The sequence below is a fragment of the Capsicum annuum genome, chromosome 11, assembly GCF_002878395.1.
Source record: "Capsicum annuum cultivar UCD-10X-F1 chromosome 11, UCD10Xv1.1, whole genome shotgun sequence".
Taxonomy (NCBI): Eukaryota; Viridiplantae; Streptophyta; class Magnoliopsida; order Solanales; family Solanaceae; genus Capsicum; species Capsicum annuum.
This window is the reverse complement of record NC_061121.1, coordinates 35,884,804-35,890,845: the sequence shown is the minus strand read 5'-3', so window position 1 is coordinate 35,890,845 and position 6,042 is coordinate 35,884,804.

Here is a 6,042-nt window from a genome sequence, read left to right as displayed (position 1 = left end):
ATCGGAAATACGGGTCTATCGGAAATAGCCTCTCTATCTCACATTTGAGGTAGTTGTATGGACTGTGTACACTTATCCTCCCCAGACCCCATTTGGCTGGAATATACTGGGTATGTTGTTGTTGTTGTTGACAACATACCTTGTGCATTCCACAAAATGAAGTCTAGAGAAAGTAAATGTTCGCAGCTTATACCACTATCTCAGATGAAGTACAGAGACTGTTTTCGATAGACCCTCGATTTAGGATAAAAAAATAGTATAAAAAGACCTAATAAAAACAAAAAATAAAACAAAATACTACACCAATGGATAATACCAAAAACAAGACACCACAAAGTTGTACCATAAACTATCCATCTGAAACCACAAATATCACCAAAACACTGTGAACAAGAAACTTACAAGAGAATAGCGTTATAACTATTAACACGGCTACAACAATGCACTCCTTCTTACTAGAAAGGACACACTCACACCTACTAACTCTCAACCCTAATTCGCGTCCTCCACACCTTTTTATCTAGAGTCATGTCCTCAGTAAACTGTAGCTGCTCCATGTCATGTCTGATCAATTTCCTCCAATATTTCTTCGGTCTACCTCTACCCTGCCTAAAATCATCCATAGTCAACCTCTCACACCTCCGTACTAGGGTATCCGAGCACCTCCTCATCACATGTCTGAACCATCTCAACCTCACTTTGCGCATCTTGTCTTCAATCGAAGCCATTTACCATTTTCTCTCAAATAATTTCATCTTTAACCCTATCTCTCCAAGTAAGTCCACACATCCATCGTGGTATTCTCATTTTCGCTACCTTCAACTTTTGGATGTGAGAGTTCTTGACTTGCCAACACTCTGCCCTATACAATATAACAGATCGAATTGCCGCTCTGTAGCACTTGTGATTAGGCGTACCACATATTTATCCTATATTAATTAAAATTTGTATTTTGCTTCTCTTAGCAGGAAATTTGTAATGTTTAGACTATTTCTAGAGCTCTTTCTCATTTCGGATATAAAGTAACCTTAAGTAATGGAACTCTTTCTCATTCGAATATATAGTAACCTTAAGAACTGAACTTGTATCTAACTCAAAATTTGAGGATTATATGTAGGTTGTATTAAATAGATCATTCATTTCTTAAAGGGAATGAGAGCCTTGGAGTAACTGGTAAAGTTGCTGCCATGTGATCAGGAGGTCACGGGTTCAAGCCTTGGAAACAGCCTCTGGCAGAAATGTAAGGTAAGGCTGCGTACAATACCCCCTTATGGTGGGACCCTTTCCCGAACACCGCGCATAGTGGTAGTTTTAGTACACTAGACTGTCTTTCTTTTCATTTCTTAAAGGACCGAATTGAGATTCTTTAGATCCTTCTTATGCTTAAGCCTTTGACATCTGATGTGTGACTAATTTAATATTCAAGCCTTTGAAACAGTCTCTGACAGAAATGTAAGGTAAGGTTGCGTACAATACACCCTTGTGGTGGGGCCCTTTCCCGAACACCACGCATAGTGATAGTTTAAGTGCACTGGATTGCCTTTCTTTTCATTTCTTAAAGGACCGGATTGAGATTTTTCAGACCCCTCTCATGCTCAAGCCTTTGACATGTGATGTGTGACTAATTTAATATAAGAGTCAACATCAAAAATGACAATCGAGATGGATTATACTATAAAATCATATAAAGAAATAGATCTTGAGGTTAACTCAATGCAAAAGTTAACCGTCCGAAGGATCAACAGTGCACATGATATTAAAAATAATAGGATCAAATTCAGAATTTATCAGTATTTAAGGGACTCAAAAGACAAAATTTCTTCTATTTGAATAATCAAATGAGCTTTAAAAAAAAAAAGAGAGAGAGAGGGAGAGAATCTGACTATTGGAATGTCTCTTAAGTTGTTTTCTGTTTGAGTGTTGTTCTTTCGTTCTCCTTTTTGCTTTTTTCCAATTAACACTTCGAATGTCCCATAAGTTGCTTTATGTTAATTTTGGTGCAATTTCATTTTTCTTTGTTTATTTTTTGATTATAGTTTAGATTTTTAAAACTAAAAATTAAACAAGTACACAACTTATATTTTCAATATTACAAAAAATTTAATTCCCTAAGTATATTACAAAAATCTCAACATATGCACAGAATATTATGTATATGTCGGTTATGTTATGTATATTAATAGGAAGAGAGAATAAAGTAATTAAAAAAGTGGAAGAAAGTGTAATTACTTCTAAAGGGTTGGTATTTATTTTATTTATACTTTTTAAAATGTGAGTTATGCTTTTCATTCCACTTATTAGCTAAGTAAAAATAAAATATTAGTAATATGCAAACCATCAAAATATTAATAGTTGTGTCCCTCATCAAATGTATTAGAATTTTCGACTTGTATATTATATATGTTATTTAACTTGATATTACCTGATATTTATGTCATTCAATTGTGGATGTGCACAAATAGGAATTTAAGACTTTTATAAAGCTGACAAGAAAATACATACATCTCGTGGCATCTACATGATAATTGACATAAATAATCATATAGATGTTCGTGTAGGGTGTGTATTTATTTATTGACTTACAAGTTATAAACGACCATATAGTTCGTTTAGATAATTTTGTCCTTTCCCTGAAACCGTAGAATAAATGAGCTTCAATATTGCTTCTTGCCTTCTTCAAAAAATTGATTTATAGTTTTTCTCAGAACACATGTTTTTTTCTGTACGCAGACATTTATGAATATGAATGGTAGTAGTACTAGCTAAGTGCTATAGTAACTACATATACAAAATATAAAATGATGTGCTAAATATATTTTTTAATTATAACTTCAACACTTTTGTCTTATTTTTCAAGCTCTATACGAATTTGGCATTCCAGGAATAAAGCTCGAAATTTTAGAGTGGACATTTTATTGGAGCCACCTACCAAAGGGTAGGCGTGAAAGGCAGCGCAGTCTATTGTTTGTTGCCGAACAACCATTGCACCAAACTCAAACGGTACCCGCATTGGTATTTAGTAAGCGTTTGGCCATGCAAATTAAAAAAAAAAATTAAAATTGAAGTTGAAGTTAGAGTTGCAACTGAAGTTGTGTTTGATTATAATTTTTTTTTAATTTTTTTTAGGCTTTTAAAAAGACTTTCTTAAATATAATTTTACACTCTAAATTTTTAAAAACTATCAAAGTCACTCAACTTAAGTAATTTACTTACAAGATACAACAAAATGTAACAGAAACAAAAATTTTGAGAACATTCAGCTCTAACTTATAGTGTCAATGAGTTCTTCGTGAATTAGAAGTAGGGGGTGGCAATGGTGCGGTGTGGTGAGGGTTTTTTCTAAACCCGCAAATTTTAAGACCGCCCCACATCACCTTTAAACCCTCATAAATTCGCCCCACACTCATACCCGCACCGCCCCATATTTTTGCTTTTCTTTTTTGAAAAATTTGTAACTCCACTAAAATCATAATATTTTCAATGGTAGGAAATAGTAACAACCTATTTCTATTATATCACTTTTCACTAAGAAATTATCAGAAAAGTATCACGTAAACAAGTAATGATCAAATATCAAATTTTCATTAAGATGAATACAGAAATTTCAAAAGTTATAAAATTATTTATTTGTAGTGTTATACATGTTGTTTTAAGTATCATAAAATTTTAATTGAAAAATACATATAATTTTAGGTAGATTTATGAGGATAATACTAATGTTAAACTTTTTTTTAGTTTAAATCCGCATATACCTGCAACCCACCCCGCTCTGCACTATTTAAAAAAAAACTTAACTAAATCCGCACCGCACCCACATAGTATAAAATTTGCACTGCCCCACATAACCTAAAATCCGCTCCGCCCTGCACCCGCACCACCCCATTATCATCCCTAATCAGAAGACAAACTATTCATGAAGTTTGGAGTGTATTTACTAAGCATGTATCCTACATATCCATTTTAATTTACAATATTTTTTTCTTATATTTTATCGATAATTAATTTAGAGTATATGTTTTGTACGTGTATCTCACATTAATAAGTAGAATTATGTATATATCACAAAATTATTTTAAAAATAGTAATTGATACTAAAATAAATTCTATATGTATTATCACAATTTCATCTATGTTGAGTTCATATATGATCAATGGATATTATATTTCCTGTCAAAATAAGCAAAAATGGAGGTAAGGAGCCCAACTGATTCGTTCCTCAAATATTGCGGCATATAAGGACCGGATCAAAACACTTTGAAGTAAATAGTAAAATTTGAAACAAAAATACATATATGTTGATGAGAGAAAACGTTATAATTCTCTTGATATAATGTTTAGATAGATTTCATCATATTCTATCGTTATATAATGTTCCACATCAATAATTTAAAGCCTATAATATAAGTAGGGTACGGGATAAATCTACTATAAAGTGGGGTAAAAGATAAAATATGATTATATATTAAATATTAAGTAAACACAAATTAAAGTGAGAAAATATAACGCAACACGCAATAACGTTTAATAAATTTATAAATGCAACAAACATATTATTTGACGAAAAATAGTGAACCTATTAGATGAAAACCAATGTTAGTGCATTATAAGCGGATAATGTGATAGTTAGTCATTTAACATTGGTCGTTAGCTGAAGTTAATTAGGTATCTTTGTAAAAAAAAATAAAAATAGGATCGTTTGTAACAATAAATAAAGTTGAAATTGACTTTGGAAAAAAGTAAAAACAAGTAAAACTTGTTTTCACTTTTTCAAAAATAATTTGGATTTGAATTTAGAATTCTCACGGCCAAACACTCCAATTTTCACTAAAATGAAATAATTTTTCAGTAAAAAGTGAAAAATACTTATGGCCAACTGGTCCTTAATTTTTATACTTTATAGTTTGAAAAAAGGCAAAAAATACAACTTTATTTTTGAAAATTGATTAACTTTACCTTACATCATGCTATCTGACTAAATCTATTATTGCCATCACTAAAGTTTATTGAGATGATTACAGAGGAAGGATAATGAGCTGTGTACAGCTGACATTCTGTTATAACAGAATGACCACTAGTGGACTAGGCTAGATAGTTAGTTGGTTACTCTATAAATAGTGGTTGGTAGCTTAGATATTTCTCTCATATTTTGTACTCATTTTTTTCAATCAATACAAAGAAACAGTTATTTGCTCCTTGTGTCAACTTCGATAAACAACCTAGAAGGTCTCACTTCATCCATGAACGATGGATTTTATCATGGTATCAGAAACATGCTAGGTTGATTGAAGCTCTCAATTGCAAAGTTTAACTTTGTATTAAAGCCGTGTTGCCTTAATTTCACTCTATCAAAGTTTTCAAGGATTAGCAATGGTGGAGATCAAGGTTACAGATCCCAGACATCCTTCGTGTTTGCTACCTTCAGACAATTATGAAAACATGATAATTTTAATTCAGGTCACTTGATCTGAGAATTCATCAATGGAACATGCAAGAAGAATTTGTACAAGGATGATTTAACAGAAGAGTGAGAACGTGTGGATGCAACAATTTTAACATCATGAATACAATCTCAAAGGAGTTGGTGAATATCATAGTCTATGCTAATGATGCTCACACTGTGTGGATGAATTTATAGAAGCGCTTTTATAAATTGAATGGATCGAGGATCTATAATCTCCATAGAGAGATAGCCACAATTTTTCACAAGGTACATTTGATATTTCTACTTATCATTTATTTATGCTTGCGTCTGTTATGGGATGAACAACATTCATTGATTCCTGCAATATGTGGATGTGCTGGATTAAATGATTCTAAGATGCATCTTAAACAACAAAAGCTTTTTCAGTTTATGATGAGATTGAATGAATCCTATAGTGCTATTAGAAGTCAGATTTTAATTATGATTCATCCCAGTTCTATTAGCCAAGCTCATGCTATGCTTGTGTATGAAAAGAGCCAATAGAAGATCTATGAGTCTAGTTTGCAAGCAGGAAATGAGTTGAATGAAAGTACGGTGGTGATGTGTGTTCATGATAATTA